Source organism: Gopherus evgoodei, chromosome 2 (assembly GCF_007399415.2).
Source record: "Gopherus evgoodei ecotype Sinaloan lineage chromosome 2, rGopEvg1_v1.p, whole genome shotgun sequence".
Classification (NCBI taxonomy): Eukaryota; Metazoa; Chordata; order Testudines; family Testudinidae; genus Gopherus; species Gopherus evgoodei.
The window spans coordinates 258,859,762-258,877,780 of record NC_044323.1 but is presented as its reverse complement, the minus strand read 5'-3'; the positions used below and the strand labels follow the sequence as shown (position 1 = coordinate 258,877,780).

General features: G+C 54.5%; 1 long non-coding RNA gene and 15 other non-coding genes across 16 annotated transcripts in view; all 16 read right to left on the bottom strand.

Annotated features, from left to right (window-relative positions):
- LOC115647014 overlaps positions 1-18,019 on the bottom strand; it is a 143,606-nt gene that overhangs the window by 60,818 nt on the left and 64,769 nt on the right. The window lies entirely within an intron of this gene.
- On the bottom strand, positions 612-705 carry TRNAY-GUA. The gene is made up of 2 exons: positions 669-705; positions 612-647 (listed from the first exon to the last, which is right to left on the bottom strand). It is a non-coding gene; the product is annotated as a tRNA-Tyr (tRNA).
- On the bottom strand, positions 1,481-1,553 carry TRNAA-AGC. The gene has a single exon. It is a non-coding gene; the product is annotated as a tRNA-Ala (tRNA).
- Positions 2,683-2,775, bottom strand: TRNAY-GUA. Its single transcript has 2 exons — positions 2,739-2,775; positions 2,683-2,717 (listed from the first exon to the last, which is right to left on the bottom strand). It is a non-coding gene; the product is annotated as a tRNA-Tyr (tRNA).
- Positions 3,551-3,623, bottom strand: TRNAA-AGC. Its single transcript has one exon. It is a non-coding gene; the product is annotated as a tRNA-Ala (tRNA).
- On the bottom strand, positions 4,753-4,846 carry TRNAY-GUA. The gene is made up of 2 exons: positions 4,810-4,846; positions 4,753-4,788 (listed from the first exon to the last, which is right to left on the bottom strand). It is a non-coding gene; the product is annotated as a tRNA-Tyr (tRNA).
- TRNAA-AGC lies at positions 5,622-5,694 on the bottom strand. Its single transcript has one exon. It is a non-coding gene; the product is annotated as a tRNA-Ala (tRNA).
- On the bottom strand, positions 6,824-6,917 carry TRNAY-GUA. The gene is made up of 2 exons: positions 6,881-6,917; positions 6,824-6,859 (listed from the first exon to the last, which is right to left on the bottom strand). It is a non-coding gene; the product is annotated as a tRNA-Tyr (tRNA).
- TRNAA-AGC lies at positions 7,693-7,765 on the bottom strand. The gene has a single exon. It is a non-coding gene; the product is annotated as a tRNA-Ala (tRNA).
- Positions 8,895-8,988, bottom strand: TRNAY-GUA. The gene is made up of 2 exons: positions 8,952-8,988; positions 8,895-8,930 (listed from the first exon to the last, which is right to left on the bottom strand). It is a non-coding gene; the product is annotated as a tRNA-Tyr (tRNA).
- Positions 9,771-9,843, bottom strand: TRNAA-AGC. Its single transcript has one exon. It is a non-coding gene; the product is annotated as a tRNA-Ala (tRNA).
- Positions 10,973-11,066, bottom strand: TRNAY-GUA. Its single transcript has 2 exons — positions 11,030-11,066; positions 10,973-11,008 (listed from the first exon to the last, which is right to left on the bottom strand). It is a non-coding gene; the product is annotated as a tRNA-Tyr (tRNA).
- On the bottom strand, positions 11,842-11,914 carry TRNAA-AGC. The gene has a single exon. It is a non-coding gene; the product is annotated as a tRNA-Ala (tRNA).
- On the bottom strand, positions 13,044-13,137 carry TRNAY-GUA. Its single transcript has 2 exons — positions 13,101-13,137; positions 13,044-13,079 (listed from the first exon to the last, which is right to left on the bottom strand). It is a non-coding gene; the product is annotated as a tRNA-Tyr (tRNA).
- TRNAA-AGC lies at positions 13,910-13,982 on the bottom strand. Its single transcript has one exon. It is a non-coding gene; the product is annotated as a tRNA-Ala (tRNA).
- TRNAY-GUA lies at positions 15,112-15,205 on the bottom strand. The gene is made up of 2 exons: positions 15,169-15,205; positions 15,112-15,147 (listed from the first exon to the last, which is right to left on the bottom strand). It is a non-coding gene; the product is annotated as a tRNA-Tyr (tRNA).

The following is an 18,019-nucleotide window of genomic DNA, read 5'->3' as shown; positions in this document are numbered from 1 at the left end:
AGCAAAGAAATAGAGCCGCGCCCTCACACTACTCCATAAACTGAGCTCTGTGACGCGGAGGAAGATGGACAAAGAGAGAGCAAACCGCTGAAAGGCACACACTGCTACAACGAGGAGCATAATAGCCCGCCGTCAGCAGCGCACACAATCGCTTGAGCCTGAAGGACAAGGAACTCTCAGCGACTAAAGGGCCTTTTCTTTTCCCGCTACGTTCCCCTCCCCTCTGCCGCCAGAAACGCCGTCCCCCGCCACCTCTGACCCATGCGAAAAACACCCAAGACAGCGTGGGGACATAGCTACGGACAGGCTATTTTATGGCAAAGGCGCCCGGGCTACCAGGGTGATCGATGGCACTTCTGAAGCCTGACATCGATAGCTAGATGTCTACGCTGTGAGTGCGGGAGGGCGAAGAAAAAGGAACTCTGCCTATAAAGGCGTCAGCTGTGCCCTAGGTCCTCGGAAGCAAGTGTGGTAGATGAAAGTAGCGGCAAGTGGTGCTTTAAATGCAGCAGATTTCCAACGGCCAGTCTCACAGGAATGGAGTAAAAGACAGCAATGGCCAGAGTGGGAGCTCCAAAGAAGAGCGTGTCACGAAGGAAACAAAAGCCACGTCCTTCGAGCCGGAGTTGAACCAGCGACCTAAGGATTCCCAGGAGAATTAATTAAGCCTACAGTCCTCCCCTCTACCAACTGAGCTATCGAAGGAAGACAAGAGCAAAGGGCCCACAGTGACTCAAGGTGTCAGGCAGAAGTGCCACTGGCACTAACTGCTAATTATAGCCTTGCCCGTGCCCAGCCCTTGAAAGGAATAAGCCGCACACACCTATCCCTTCATCCTCACGGCTGCCCCGGGTGGCCGCCTAGTTTACCCTCAATTCACCCAACGGGAGGCCCGCACGCAGATACCGCTCAAAGGCTCCCTAACAGGCATGACACGAAGACAACGCCGCAAGGGAAGAACGGAACGCGGGGGGCGCGACGCTAGCCCTGCCCTCTAGCCAGGAAGCCGCGTCCCCCCGCTGACCCACAAGGGACCCCGGATTGTCTCAAGCACGCGCAGCACACCCCTGGCACCCCAGCCCTGATTCCCACCCACAATAGGGACGGTGGTGCAACCGAAAACCCGTCCGACGCCGAAGCCTCCTGCCTGGCTCGAAAGGGGCCTTTGCAAACACAACATGGACTCAGCCCATTTCCCTTCCCCTTCGCCAATAATTGACACATTCCCACTCCCACCCTTTCACACCCGACTCGGCCTCCCACGCCTACCTCAGGAAAAACAAACACAAAGAGACTCGCAAAAGAAAAGAACTCAGACACACAGGCTTCTGAAAGAGTAGCTGCCCCTTTGGCTGCCTGACTACAAAAGGCTTGCCGCAAAGACAAGAGTGGACCGGAACGCTCCTTTCTGCGCAGACGTCAAGGGTGTATGGGGGTGCAAGCGGGTTGGGGGGAAAAACCAGCAGCAGCAGCAGCTGCTTGGAGAATGCGGGCATCGATCCCACTACCTCTCACATGCTAAGCGAGCGCTCTACCACTTGAGCTAATTCCCCACACAGACACAAGGGGCCCCACCTCCTCCGCCACCCACTCTCAACTCAGCGCAAACCCATTCCAGACATCTCTTCCCACCGCAAAACAAACTACCTTTCCAAGGCGCTGGGCAGGCGTAAAGGACCTCCACTCAACAAGGACACGGGACATAGCAAACAACGCTGCTCCCCTTTCTGGCCTTTCAACTAATACACCTTTCCAAAGACCATCAGAGAAGCTCACACACGCCCATGCCTTGCACACTCACACGCACCTAATGCCTCCGTTCACGACAACAAGAAGGGCAAAGACAGCAAAATAAAGGGGTCGAGTTGCCTCCTGGCCTCACGGCGCCTATTCGGTGCATAGGCCAAGGACAGCAAAGCTTCAGATTATCTACGGGATAGCCCGGCAGCTCCTTGACAGAAATTCCGCGAGATCGGGTTGGTAGCAATTCTCCGCCAGAAGCCTCTTACACACTCTGTGCAATCACGGTTGCCCAAGAAGAAATCCCAGCTCTACAAATGTGATGGAAAGCAAAGAAATAGAGCCGCGCCCTCACACTACTCCATAAACTGAGCTCTGTGACGCGGAGGAAAGATGGACAAAGAGAGAGCAAACCGCTGAAAGGCACACACTGCTACAACGAGGAGCATAATAGCCCGCCGTCAGCAGCGCACACAATCGCTTGAGCCTGAAGGACAAGGAACTCTCAGCGACTAAAGGGCCTTTTCTTTTCCCGCTACGTTCCCCTCCCCTCTGCCGCCAGAAACGCCGTCCCCCCGCCACCTCTGACCCATGCGAAAAACACCCAAGACAGCGTGGGGACATAGCTACGGACAGGCTATTTTATGGCAAAGGCGCCCCGGGCTACCAGGGTGATCGATGGCACTTCTGAAGCCTGACATCGATAGCTAGATGTCTACGCTGTGAGTGCGGGAGGGCGAAGAAAAAGGAACTCTGCCTATAAAGGCGTCAGCTGTGCCCTAGGTCCTCGGAAGCAAGTGTGGTAGATGAAAGTAGCGGCAAGTGGTGCTTTAAATGCAGCAGATTTCCAACGGCCAGTCTCACAGGAATGGAGTAAAAGACAGCAATGGCCAGAGTGGGAGCTCCAAAGAAGAGCGTGTCACGAAGGAAACAAAAGCCACGTCCTTCGAGCGGAGTTGAACCAGCGACCTAAGGATTCCCAGGAGAATTAATTAAGCCTACAGTCCTCCGCTCTACCAACTGAGCTATCGAAGGAAGACAAGAGCAAAGGGCCCACAGTGACTCAAGGTGTCAGGCAGAAGTGCCACTGGCACTAACTGCTAATTATAGCCTTGCCCGTGCCCAGCCCTTGAAAGGAATAAGCCGCACACACCTATCCCTTCATCCTCACGGCTGCCCCGGGTGGCCGCCTAGTTTACCCTCAATTCACCCAACGGGAGGCCCGCACGCAGATACCGCTCAAAGGCTCCCTAACAGGCATGACACGAAGACAACGCCGCAAGGGAAGAACGGAACGCGGGGGGCGCGACGCTAGCCCTGCCCTCTAGCCAGGAAGCCGCGTCCCCCCGCTGACCCACAAGGGACCCCGGATTGTCTCAAGCACGCGCAGCACACCCCTGGCACCCCAGCCCTGATTCCCACCCACAATAGGGACGGTGGTGCAACCGAAAACCCGTCCGACGCCGAAGCCTCCTGCCTGGCTCGAAAGGGGCCTTTGCAAACACAACATGGACTCAGCCCATTTCCCTTCCCCTTCGCCAATAATTGACACATTCCCACTCCCACCCTTTCACACCCGACTCGGCCTCCCACGCCTACCTCAGGAAAAACAAACACAAAGAGACTCGCAAAAGAAAAGAACTCAGACACACAGGCTTCTGAAAGAGTAGCTGCCCCTTTGGCTGCCTGACTACAAAAGGCTTGCCGCAAAGACAAGAGTGGACCGGAACGCTCCTTTCTGCGCAGACGTCAAGGGTGTATGGGGGTGCAAGCGGGTTGGGGGGAAAAACCAGCAGCAGCAGCAGCTGCTTGGAGAATGCGGGCATCGATCCCACTACCTCTCACATGCTAAGCGAGCGCTCTACCACTTGAGCTAATTCCCCACACAGACACAAGGGGCCCCACCTCCTCCGCCACCCACTCTCAACTCAGCGCAAACCCATTCCAGACATCTCTTCCCACCGCAAAACAAACTACCTTTCCAAGGCGCTGGGCAGGCGTAAAGGACCTCCACTCAACAAGGACACGGGACATAGCAAACAACGCTGCTCCCCTTTCTGGCCTTTCAACTAATACACCTTTCCAAAGACCATCAGAGAAGCTCACACACGCCCATGCCTTGCACACTCACACGCACCTAATGCCTCCGTTCACGACAACAAGAAGGGCAAAGACAGCAAAATAAAGGGGTCGAGTTGCCTCCTGGCCTCACGGCGCCTATTCGGTGCATAGGCCAAGGACAGCAAAGCTTCAGATTATCTACGGGATAGCCCGGCAGCTCCTTGACAGAAATTCCGCGAGATCGGGTTGGTAGCAATTCTCCGCCAGAAGCCTCTTACACACTCTGTGCAATCACGGTTGCCCAAGAAGAAATCCCAGCTCTACAAATGTGATGGAAAGCAAAGAAATAGAGCCGCGCCCTCACACTACTCCATAAACTGAGCTCTGTGACGCGGAGGAAAGATGGACAAAGAGAGAGCAAACCGCTGAAAGGCACACACTGCTACAACGAGGAGCATAATAGCCCGCCGTCAGCAGCGCACACAATCGGTTGAGCCTGAAGGACAAGGAACTCTCAGCGACTAAAGGGCCTTTTCTTTTCCCGCTACGTTCCCCTCCCCTCTGCCGCCAGAAACGCCGTCCCCCCGCCACCTCTGACCCATGCGAAAAACACCCAAGACAGCGTGGGGACATAGCTACGGACAGGCTATTTTATGGCAAAGGCGCCCCGGGCTACCAGGGTGATCGATGGCACTTCTGAAGCCTGACATCGATAGCTAGATGTCTACGCTGTGAGTGCGGGAGGGCGAAGAAAAAGGAACTCTGCCTATAAAGGCGTCAGCTGTGCCCTAGGTCCTCGGAAGCAAGTGTGGTAGATGAAAGTAGCGGCAAGTGGTGCTTTAAATGCAGCAGATTTCCAACGGCCAGTCTCACAGGAATGGAGTAAAAGACAGCAATGGCCAGAGTGGGAGCTCCAAAGAAGAGCGTGTCACGAAGGAAACAAAAGCCACGTCCTTCGAGCCGGAGTTGAACCAGCGACCTAAGGATTCCCAGGAGAATTAATTAAGCCTACAGTCCTCCGCTCTACCAACTGAGCTATCGAAGGAAGACAAGAGCAAAGGGCCCACAGTGACTCAAGGTGTCAGGCAGAAGTGCCACTGGCACTAACTGCTAATTATAGCCTTGCCCGTGCCCAGCCCTTGAAAGGAATAAGCCGCACACACCTATCCCTTCATCCTCACGGCTGCCCCGGGTGGCCGCCTAGTTTACCCTCAATTCACCCAACGGGAGGCCCGCACGCAGATACCGCTCAAAGGCTCCCTAACAGGCATGACACGAAGACAACGCCGCAAGGGAAGAACGGAACGCGGGGGGCGCGACGCTAGCCCTGCCCTCTAGCCAGGAAGCCGCGTCCCCCCGCTGACCCACAAGGGACCCCGGATTGTCTCAAGCACGCGCAGCACACCCCTGGCACCCCAGCCCTGATTCCCACCCACAATAGGGACGGTGGTGCAACCGAAAACCCGTCCGACGCCGAAGCCTCCTGCCTGGCTCGAAAGGGGCCTTTGCAAACACAACATGGACTCAGCCCATTTCCCTTCCCCTTCGCCAATAATTGACACATTCCCACTCCCACCCTTTCACACCCGACTCGGCCTCCCACGCCTACCTCAGGAAAAACAAACACAAAGAGACTCGCAAAAGAAAAGAACTCAGACACACAGGCTTCTGAAAGAGTAGCTGCCCCTTTGGCTGCCTGACTACAAAAGGCTTGCCGCAAAGACAAGAGTGGACCGGAACGCTCCTTTCTGCGCAGACGTCAAGGGTGTATGGGGGTGCAAGCGGGTTGGGGGGAAAAACCAGCAGCAGCAGCAGCTGCTTGGAGAATGCGGGCATCGATCCCACTACCTCTCACATGCTAAGCGAGCGCTCTACCACTTGAGCTAATTCCCCACACAGACACAAGGGGCCCCACCTCCTCCGCCACCCACTCTCAACTCAGCGCAAACCCATTCCAGACATCTCTTCCCACCGCAAAACAAACTACCTTTCCAAGGCGCTGGGCAGGCGTAAAGGACCTCCACTCAACAAGGACACGGGACATAGCAAACAACGCTGCTCCCCTTTCTGGCCTTTCAACTAATACACCTTTCCAAAGACCATCAGAGAAGCTCACACACGCCCATGCCTTGCACACTCACACGCACCTAATGCCTCCGTTCACGACAACAAGAAGGGCAAAGACAGCAAAATAAAGGGGTCGAGTTGCCTCCTGGCCTCACGGCGCCTATTCGGTGCATAGGCCAAGGACAGCAAAGCTTCAGATTATCTACGGGATAGCCCGGCAGCTCCTTGACAGAAATTCCGCGAGATCGGGTTGGTAGCAATTCTCCGCCAGAAGCCTCTTACACACTCTGTGCAATCACGGTTGCCCAAGAAGAAATCCCAGCTCTACAAATGTGATGGAAAGCAAAGAAATAGAGCCGCGCCCTCACACTACTCCATAAACTGAGCTCTGTGACGCGGAGGAAAGATGGACAAAGAGAGAGCAAACCGCTGAAAGGCACACACTGCTACAACGAGGAGCATAATAGCCCGCCGTCAGCAGCGCACACAATCGCTTGAGCCTGAAGGACAAGGAACTCTCAGCGACTAAAGGGCCTTTTCTTTTCCCGCTACGTTCCCCTCCCCTCTGCCGCCAGAAACGCCGTCCCCCCGCCACCTCTGACCCATGCGAAAAACACCCAAGACAGCGTGGGGACATAGCTACGGACAGGCTATTTTATGGCAAAGGCGCCCCGGGCTACCAGGGTGATCGATGGCACTTCTGAAGCCTGACATCGATAGCTAGATGTCTACGCTGTGAGTGCGGGAGGGCGAAGAAAAAGGAACTCTGCCTATAAAGGCGTCAGCTGTGCCCTAGGTCCTCGGAAGCAAGTGTGGTAGATGAAAGTAGCGGCAAGTGGTGCTTTAAATGCAGCAGATTTCCAACGGCCAGTCTCACAGGAATGGAGTAAAAGACAGCAATGGCCAGAGTGGGAGCTCCAAAGAAGAGCGTGTCACGAAGGAAACAAAAGCCACGTCCTTCGAGCCGGAGTTGAACCAGCGACCTAAGGATTCCCAGGAGAATTAATTAAGCCTACAGTCCTCCGCTCTACCAACTGAGCTATCGAAGGAAGACAAGAGCAAAGGGCCCACAGTGACTCAAGGTGTCAGGCAGAAGTGCCACTGGCACTAACTGCTAATTATAGCCTTGCCCGTGCCCAGCCCTTGAAAGGAATAAGCCGCACACACCTATCCCTTCATCCTCACGGCTGCCCCGGGTGGCCGCCTAGTTTACCCTCAATTCACCCAACGGGAGGCCCGCACGCAGATACCGCTCAAAGGCTCCCTAACAGGCATGACACGAAGACAACGCCGCAAGGGAAGAACGGAACGCGGGGGGCGCGACGCTAGCCCTGCCCTCTAGCCAGGAAGCCGCGTCCCCCCGCTGACCCACAAGGGACCCCGGATTGTCTCAAGCACGCGCAGCACACCCCTGGCACCCCAGCCCTGATTCCCACCCACAATAGGGACGGTGGTGCAACCGAAAACCCGTCCGACGCCGAAGCCTCCTGCCTGGCTCGAAAGGGGCCTTTGCAAACACAACATGGACTCAGCCCATTTCCCTTCCCCTTCGCCAATAATTGACACATTCCCACTCCCACCCTTTCACACCCGACTCGGCCTCCCACGCCTACCTCAGGAAAAACAAACACAAAGAGACTCGCAAAAGAAAAGAACTCAGACACACAGGCTTCTGAAAGAGTAGCTGCCCCTTTGGCTGCCTGACTACAAAAGGCTTGCCGCAAAGACAAGAGTGGACCGGAACGCTCCTTTCTGCGCAGACGTCAAGGGTGTATGGGGGTGCAAGCGGGTTGGGGGGAAAAACCAGCAGCAGCAGCAGCTGCTTGGAGAATGCGGGCATCGATCCCACTACCTCTCACATGCTAAGCGAGCGCTCTACCACTTGAGCTAATTCCCCACACAGACACAAGGGGCCCCACCTCCTCCGCCACCCACTCTCAACTCAGCGCAAACCCATTCCAGACATCTCTTCCCACCGCAAAACAAACTACCTTTCCAAGGCGCTGGGCAGGCGTAAAGGACCTCCACTCAACAAGGACACGGGACATAGCAAACAACGCTGCTCCCCTTTCTGGCCTTTCAACTAATACACCTTTCCAAAGACCATCAGAGAAGCTCAAACACGCCCATGCCTTGCACACTCACACGCACCTAATGCCTCCGTTCACGACAACAAGAAGAGCAAAGACAGCAAAATAAAGGGGTCGAGTTGCCTCCTGGCCTCACGGCGCCTATTCGGTGCATAGGCCAAGGACAGCAAAGCTTCAGATTATCTACGGGATAGCCCGGCAGCTCCTTGACAGAAATTCCGCGAGATCGGGTTGGTAGCAATTCTCCGCCAGAAGCCTCTTACACACTCTGTGCAATCACGGTTGCCCAAGAAGAAATCCCAGCTCTACAAATGTGATGGAAAGCAAAGAAATAGAGCCGCGCCCTCACACTACTCCATAAACTGAGCTCTGTGACGCGGAGGAAAGATGGACAAAGAGAGAGCAAACCGCTGAAAGGCACACACTGCTACAACGAGGAGCATAATAGCCCGCCGTCAGCAGCGCACACAATCGCTTGAGCCTGAAGGACAAGGAACTCTCAGCGACTAAAGGGCCTTTTCTTTTCCCGCTACGTTCCCCTCCCCTCTGCCGCCAGAAACGCCGTCCCCCCGCCACCTCTGACCCATGCGAAAAACACCCAAGACAGCGTGGGGACATAGCTACGGACAGGCTATTTTATGGCAAAGGCGCCCCGGGCTACCAGGGTGATCGATGGCACTTCTGAAGCCTGACATCGATAGCTAGATGTCTACGCTGTGAGTGCGGGAGGGCGAAGAAAAAGGAACTCTGCCTATAAAGGCGTCAGCTGTGCCCTAGGTCCTCGGAAGCAAGTGTGGTAGATGAAAGTAGCGGCAAGTGGTGCTTTAAATGCAGCAGATTTCCAACGGCCAGTCTCACAGGAATGGAGTAAAAGACAGCAATGGCCAGAGTGGGAGCTCCAAAGAAGAGCGTGTCACGAAGGAAACAAAAGCCACGTCCTTCGAGCCGGAGTTGAACCAGCGACCTAAGGATTCCCAGGAGAATTAATTAAGCCTACAGTCCTCCGCTCTACCAACTGAGCTATCGAAGGAAGACAAGAGCAAAGGGCCCACAGTGACTCAAGGTGTCAGGCAGAAGTGCCACTGGCACTAACTGCTAATTATAGCCTTGCCCGTGCCCAGCCCTTGAAAGGAATAAGCCGCACACACCTATCCCTTCATCCTCACGGCTGCCCCGGGTGGCCGCCTAGTTTACCCTCAATTCACCCAACGGGAGGCCCGCACGCAGATACCGCTCAAAGGCTCCCTAACAGGCATGACACGAAGACAACGCCGCAAGGGAAGAACGGAACGCGGGGGGCGTGACGCTAGCCCTGCCCTCTAGCCAGGAAGCCGCGTCCCCCCGCTGACCCACAAGGGACCCCGGATTGTCTCAAGCACGCGCAGCACACCCCTGGCACCCCAGCCCTGATTCCCACCCACAATAGGGACGGTGGTGCAACCGAAAACCCGTCCGACGCCGAAGCCTCCTGCCTGGCTCGAAAGGGGCCTTTGCAAACACAACATGGACTCAGCCCATTTCCCTTCCCCTTCGCCAATAATTGACACATTCCCACTCCCACCCTTTCACACCCGACTCGGCCTCCCACGCCTACCTCAGGAAAAACAAACACAAAGAGACTCGCAAAAGAAAAGAACTCAGACACACAGGCTTCTGAAAGAGTAGCTGCCCCTTTGGCTGCCTGACTACAAAAGGCTTGCCGCAAAGACAAGAGTGGACCGGAACGCTCCTTTCTGCGCAGACGTCAAGGGTGTATGGGGGTGCAAGCGGGTTGGGGGGGGAAAACCAGCAGCAGCAGCAGCAGCTGCTGCTTGGAGAATGCGGGCATCGATCCCACTACCTCTCACATGCTAAGCGAGCGCTCTACCACTTGAGCTAATTCCCCACACAGACACAAGGGGCCCCACCTCCTCCGCCACCCACTCTCAACTCAGCGCAAACCCATTCCAGACATCTCTTCCCACCGCAAAACAAACTACCTTTCCAAGGCGCTGGGCAGGCGTAAAGGACCTCCACTCAACAAGGACACGGGACATAGCAAACAACGCTGCTCCCCTTTCTGGCCTTTCAACTAATACACCTTTCCAAAGACCATCAGAGAAGCTCACACACGCCCATGCCTTGCACACTCACACGCACCTAATGCCTCCGTTCACGACAACAAGAAGGGCAAAGACAGCAAAATAAAGGGGTCGAGTTGCCTCCTGGCCTCACGGCGCCTATTCGGTGCATAGGCCAAGGACAGCAAAGCTTCAGATTATCTACGGGATAGCCCGGCAGCTCCTTGACAGAAATTCCGCGAGATCGGGTTGGTAGCAATTCTCCGCCAGAAGCCTCTTACACACTCTGTGCAATCACGGTTGCCCAAGAAGAAATCCCAGCTCTACAAATGTGATGGAAAGCAAAGAAATAGAGCCGCGCCCTCACACTACTCCATAAACTGAGCTCTGTGACGCGGAGGAAAGATGGACAAAGAGAGAGCAAACCGCTGAAAGGCACACACTGCTACAACGAGGAGCATAATAGCCCGCCGTCAGCAGCGCACACAATCGCTTGAGCCTGAAGGACAAGGAACTCTCAGCGACTAAAGGGCCTTTTCTTTTCCCGCTACGTTCCCCTCCCCTCTGCCGCCAGAAACGCCGTCCCCCCGCCACCTCTGACCCATGCGAAAAACACCCAAGACAGCGTGGGGACATAGCTACGGACAGGCTATTTTATGGCAAAGGCGCCCCGGGCTACCAGGGTGATCGATGGCACTTCTGAAGCCTGACATCGATAGCTAGATGTCTACGCTGTGAGTGCGGGAGGGCGAAGAAAAAGGAACTCTGCCTATAAAGGCGTCAGCTGTGCCCTAGGTCCTCGGAAGCAAGTGTGGTAGATGAAAGTAGCGGCAAGTGGTGCTTTAAATGCAGCAGATTTCCAACGGCCAGTCTCACAGGAATGGAGTAAAAGACAGCAATGGCCAGAGTGGGAGCTCCAAAGAAGAGCGTGTCACGAAGGAAACAAAAGCCACGTCCTTCGAGCCGGAGTTGAACCAGCGACCTAAGGATTCCCAGGAGAATTAATTAAGCCTACAGTCCTCCGCTCTACCAACTGAGCTATCGAAGGAAGACAAGAGCAAAGGGCCCACAGTGACTCAAGGTGTCAGGCAGAAGTGCCACTGGCACTAACTGCTAATTATAGCCTTGCCCGTGCCCAGCCCTTGAAAGGAATAAGCCGCACACACCTATCCCTTCATCCTCACGGCTGCCCCGGGTGGCCGCCTAGTTTACCCTCAATTCACCCAACGGGAGGCCCGCACGCAGATACCGCTCAAAGGCTCCCTAACAGGCATGACACGAAGACAACGCCGCAAGGGAAGAACGGAACGCGGGGGGCGCGACGCTAGCCCTGCCCTCTAGCCAGGAAGCCGCGTCCCCCCGCTGACCCACAAGGGACCCCGGATTGTCTCAAGCACGCGCAGCACACCCCTGGCACCCCAGCCCTGATTCCCACCCACAATAGGGACGGTGGTGCAACCGAAAACCCGTCCGACGCCGAAGCCTCCTGCCTGGCTCGAAAGGGGCCTTTGCAAACACAACATGGACTCAGCCCATTTCCCTTCCCCTTCGCCAATAATTGACACATTCCCACTCCCACCCTTTCACACCCGACTCGGCCTCCCACGCCTACCTCAGGAAAAACAAACACAAAGAGACTCGCAAAAGAAAAGAACTCAGACACACAGGCTTCTGAAAGAGTAGCTGCCCCTTTGGCTGCCTGACTACAAAAGGCTTGCCGCAAAGACAAGAGTGGACCGGAACGCTCCTTTCTGCGCAGACGTCAAGGGTGTATGGGGGTGCAAGCGGGTTGGAGGGAAAAACCAGCAGCAGCAGCAGCTGCTTGGAGAATGCGGGCATCGATCCCACTACCTCTCACATGCTAAGCGAGCGCTCTACCACTTGAGCTAATTCCCCACACAGACACAAGGGGCCCCACCTCCTCCGCCACCCACTCTCAACTCAGCGCAAACCCATTCCAGACATCTCTTCCCACCGCAAAACAAACTACCTTTCCAAGGCGCTGGGCAGGCGTAAAGGACCTCCACTCAACAAGGACACGGGACATAGCAAACAACGCTGCTCCCCTTTCTGGCCTTTCAACTAATACACCTTTCCAAAGACCATCAGAGAAGCTCACACACGCCCATGCCTTGCACACTCACACGCACCTAATGCCTCCGTTCACGACAACAAGAAGGGCAAAGACAGCAAAATAAAGGGGTCGAGTTGCCTCCTGGCCTCACGGCGCCTATTCGGTGCATAGGCCAAGGACAGCAAAGCTTCAGATTATCTACGGGATAGCCCGGCAGCTCCTTGACAGAAATTCCGCGAGATCGGGTTGGTAGCAATTCTCCGCCAGAAGCCTCTTACACACTCTGTGCAATCACGGTTGCCCAAGAAGAAATCCCAGCTCTACAAATGTGATGGAAAGCAAAGAAATAGAGCCGCGCCCTCACACTACTCCATAAACTGAGCTCTGTGACGCGGAGGAAAGATGGACAAAGAGAGAGCAAACCGCTGAAAGGCACACACTGCTACAACGAGGAGCATAATAGCCCGCCGTCAGCAGCGCACACAATCGCTTGAGCCTGAAGGACAAGGAACTCTCAGCGACTAAAGGGCCTTTTCTTTTCCCGCTACGTTCCCCTCCCCTCTGCCGCCAGAAACGCCGTCCCCCCGCCACCTCTGACCCATGCGAAAAACACCCAAGACAGCGTGGGGACATAGCTACGGACAGGCTATTTTATGGCAAAGGCGCCCCGGGCTACCAGGGTGATCGATGGCACTTCTGAAGCCTGACATCGATAGCTAGATGTCTACGCTGTGAGTGCGGGAGGGCGAAGAAAAAGGAACTCTGCCTATAAAGGCGTCAGCTGTGCCCTAGGTCCTCGGAAGCAAGTGTGGTAGATGAAAGTAGCGGCAAGTGGTGCTTTAAATGCAGCAGATTTCCAACGGCCAGTCTCACAGGAATGGAGTAAAAGACAGCAATGGCCAGAGTGGGAGCTCCAAAGAAGAGCGTGTCACGAAGGAAACAAAAGCCACGTCCTTCGAGCCGGAGTTGAACCAGCGACCTAAGGATTCCCAGGAGAATTAATTAAGCCTACAGTCCTCCGCTCTACCAACTGAGCTATCGAAGGAAGACAAGAGCAAAGGGCCCACAGTGACTCAAGGTGTCAGGCAGAAGTGCCACTGGCACTAACTGCTAATTATAGCCTTGCCCGTGCCCAGCCCTTGAAAGGAATAAGCCGCACACACCTATCCCTTCATCCTCACGGCTGCCCCGGGTGGCCGCCTAGTTTACCCTCAATTCACCCAACGGGAGGCCCGCACGCAGATACCGCTCAAAGGCTCCCTAACAGGCATGACACGAAGACAACGCCGCAAGGGAAGAACGGAACGCGGGGGGCGCGACGCTAGCCCTGCCCTCTAGCCAGGAAGCCGCGTCCCCCCGCTGACCCACAAGGGACCCCGGATTGTCTCAAGCACGCGCAGCACACCCCTGGCACCCCAGCCCTGATTCCCACCCACAATAGGGACGGTGGTGCAACCGAAAACCCGTCCGACGCCGAAGCCTCCTGCCTGGCTCGAAAGGGGCCTTTGCAAACACAACATGGACTCAGCCCATTTCCCTTCCCCTTCGCCAATAATTGACACATTCCCACTCCCACCCTTTCACACCCGACTCGGCCTCCCACGCCTACCTCAGGAAAAACAAACACAAAGAGACTCGCAAAAGAAAAGAACTCAGACACACAGGCTTCTGAAAGAGTAGCTGCCCCTTTGGCTGCCTGACTACAAAAGGCTTGCCGCAAAGACAAGAGTGGACCGGAACGCTCCTTTCTGCGCAGACGTCAAGGGTGTATGGGGGTGCAAGCGGGTTGGGGGGAAAAACCAGGAGCAGCAGCTGCTTGGAGAATGCGGGCATCGATCCCACTACCTCTCACATGCTAAGCGAGCGCTCTACCACTTGAGCTAATTCCCCACACAGACACAAGGGGCCCCACCTCCTCCGCCACCCACTCTCAACTCAGCGCAAACCCATTCCAGACATCTCTTCCCACCGCAAAACAAACTACCTTTCCAAGGCGCTGGGCAGGCGTAAAGGACCTCCACTCAACAAGGACACGGGACATAGCAAACAACGCTGCTCCCCTTTCTGGCCTTTCAACTAATACACCTTTCCAAAGACCATCAGAGAAGCTCACACACGCCCATGCCTTGCACACTCACACGCACCTAATGCCTCCGTTCACGACAACAAGAAGGGCAAAGACAGCAAAATAAAGGGGTCGAGTTGCCTCTTGGCCTCACGGCGCCTATTCGGTGCATAGGCCAAGGACAGCAAAGCTTCAGATTATCTACGGGATAGCCCGGCAGCTCCTTGACAGAAATTCCGCGAGATCGGGTTGGTAGCAATTCTCCGCCAGAAGCCTCTTACACACTCTGTGCAATCACGGTTGCCCAAGAAGAAATCCCAGCTCTACAAATGTGATGGAAAGCAAAGAAATAGAGCCGCGCCCTCACACTACTCCATAAACTGAGCTCTGTGACGCGGAGGAAAGATGGACAAAGAGAGAGCAAACCGCTGAAAGGCACACACTGCTACAACGAGGAGCATAATAGCCCGCCGTCAGCAGCGCACACAATCGCTTGAGCCTGAAGGACAAGGAACTCTCAGCGACTAAAGGGCCTTTTCTTTTCCCGCTACGTTCCCCTCCCCTCTGCCGCCAGAAACGCCGTCCCCCCGCCACCTCTGACCCATGCGAAAAACACCCAAGACAGCGTGGGGACATAGCTACGGACAGGCTATTTTATGGCAAAGGCGCCCCGGGCTACCAGGGTGATCGATGGCACTTCTGAAGCCTGACATCGATAGCTAGATGTCTACGCTGTGAGTGCGGGAGGGCGAAGAAAAAGGAACTCTGCCTATAAAGGCGTCAGCTGTGCCCTAGGTCCTCGGAAGCAAGTGTGGTAGATGAAAGTAGCGGCAAGTGGTGCTTTAAATGCAGCAGATTTCCAACGGCCAGTCTCACAGGAATGGAGTAAAAGACAGCAATGGCCAGAGTGGGAGCTCCAAAGAAGAGCGTGTCACGAAGGAAACAAAAGCCACGTCCTTCGAGCCGGAGTTGAACCAGCGACCTAAGGATTCCCAGGAGAATTAATTAAGCCTACAGTCCTCCGCTCTACCAACTGAGCTATCGAAGGAAGACAAGAGCAAAGGGCCCACAGTGACTCAAGGTGTCAGGCAGAAGTGCCACTGGCACTAACTGCTAATTATAGCCTTGCCCGTGCCCAGCCCTTGAAAGGAATAAGCCGCACACACCTATCCCTTCATCCTCACGGCTGCCCCGGGTGGCCGCCTAGTTTACCCTCAATTCACCCAACGGGAGGCCCGCACGCAGATACCGCTCAAAGGCTCCTTAACAGGCATGACACGAAGACAACGCCGCAAGGGAAGAACGGAACGCGGGGGGCGCGACGCTAGCCCTGCCCTCTAGCCAGGAAGCCGCGTCCCCCCGCTGACCCACAAGGGACCCCGGATTGTCTCAAGCACGCGCAGCACACCCCTGGCACCCCAGCCCTGATTCCCACCCACAATAGGGACGGTGGTGCAACCGAAAACCCGTCCGACGCCGAAGCCTCCTGCCTGGCTCGAAAGGGGCCTTTGCAAACACAACATGGACTCAGCCCATTTCCCTTCCCCTTCGCCAATAATTGACACATTCCCACTCCCACCCTTTCACACCCGACTCGGCCTCCCACGCCTACCTCAGGAAAAACAAACACAAAGAGACTCGCAAAAGAAAAGAACTCAGACACACAGGCTTCTGAAAGAGTAGCTGCCCCTTTGGCTGCCTGACTACAAAAGGCTTGCCGCAAAGACAAGAGTGGACCGGAACGCTCCTTTCTGCGCAGACGTCAAGGGTGTATGTGGGTTCAAGCTGCTGGGAACGTGGAGGGAGAAAAGAGAGAAAGAGAGAGATGGGAGGGAAAGAGCAGCAGTTTGGAGAAGGCAGGCAACAAGAAGACCAAAGCAACGAAGTAACCCTATTTGTTTCCAGGAGGTGGGCAGGCGAAGCCCATCCATTTCTAACAGCACAGTAATAGAAGGCAGAGATACCGGCCACTGGAGAAGTAATTTTCTGTTCCCTGGCTGAGCAGAGCAGGGGCTGCTCCAGGCTAATGAGAATACCTGACTTCAATTAACCTTCAAGGAGTCATGTGAGGCCAAGCACCTGACTCTGATTAAGGCCCCTCTGATGGTATAAAAGGGCTCACTCCAGGCAGGCAAAAAAGAGCCAGAGAAGAGGAAGTGTAGCTGAAGAGTTGTGTGGAGGGATAGCTCAGTGGTTTGAGCATTGGCCTGCTAAAGTCAGGTTTGTGAGTTTAATTTTTGAGGGGAGCATTTGGGGACCTGGGGTGAAAATCTGCAGATTGGTTCTGCTTTGAGCAGTGGGTTGGACTAGATGCTCTCCTGAGGTCCCTTCCAACCCTAATATTTTGTGGTAATGAAGAAACCATTGGAAATGGAGCCCTAAGGTAAGGGTGAAGAAGCCCTTGAGAGAGAAGTTGGGGCAGTGTAGTAACTCTGCTAGTGAAAGGTTGGTTGCCAACAGTTCCTTCCATTAGCGTCTCTGGGCTGGAACCTGGAGTAGAGGGCAGGCCTGGGTTACCCACAACCCACCACTACAGGAACATCTCCTCGGTAGGGAAGACAGGCTCCTGTTAGGACAGGATACTCAACTGTTCTTGAATAAGCCTCTAGGCACAACAGAGACTGTGTAGGAGTTCTCTCACTAAACTTCCTTGATGGCTTATGATGAAAAGGGCCCAGTAGACTGCACCCTGGCCCTAGAGAGAAGGGCTATGTGGAGGGTTGCACTGAGCTTCTGAGGCTAGCATGAACTACCTAAAGTGTGAGGACCCACAGGGACAAGGTCAGAGCTCTACCACAAAATATAAAAAAGTGCCTTTAATTTGGGGTGGGGGTTGCACTCAGAGGTTTGCTATGTGAAAAGGATCACCAGTATAAAATTTTGAGTACTGTCTTACAGGGTCCTGCCCCCATGCCTTAGCTTTTGGAGGATCTTTTCCTATGCTCCTAGCTCTGTTGTCTGGTCCACACAGGGCTGGTCCAGCTCTTGGCTTGACTGCCTACCTCATTAACTCAAGCTGTAGCAATTCATGCTTTTATTTCAGAAGGTCCTGGTTTAGTTTCTAGTACTGGCCATTATAGCGGCCAGTGCAGACTTACAGACTCTCACGAGTCTCTGCAGAGCTACAAGGGACACACAAGAAGACATTAAGTGACGTATGCTTGTGATTACTAGTATCAGAGGGGTAGCCGTGTTAGTCTGCATCTGTAAAAGCAGCAAAGAATCCTGTGACACCTTATAGACTAACAAACAGACGTTTTGGAGCATGAGCTTTCGTGGGTGAATACCCACTTCATCAGATGCATGACATGAATCTGACAAAGTGGATATTCACCCACGAAAGCTCATGCTCCAAAACGTCTGTTAGTCTATTAGGTGCCACAGGATTCTTTGCTGCTTGTGATTACTGTTACTGCTTAGAACTCCTGCCTGACTCTTTTTCTTAAGTCTATTTGATCCATTATACGGTTGGGTGTGTGTTTTTTTTCACATATACAAACCCACTAATGTAATCTGACACTTATCTGGCCTGGTACCTTTATTTGAATAAAATACACATTTTTTTTTACAAGCCAAAAACTAAACAGCCCCACCCTCTCACAACATAATATCACTTCATCTCCAACCAACATTAACATACACAAATAAGTCTTGCTGTATATTGGTATGAAGTGCCTACTACCCTAGGGTAACATTTTCAAAAGCAGATTGTAATTCTGGGCGCTCAGTTGGTAACAGCATGGGCCAGATTTTCAGAATTGCTGAGCACTCACAGCTTCCCTTGACCTAAACTAGAGTGGTAGGTTCTCAGCAATTCAGACATGCAAGCCCAATATGTCTCCGGCTGCACACCCAACCAATA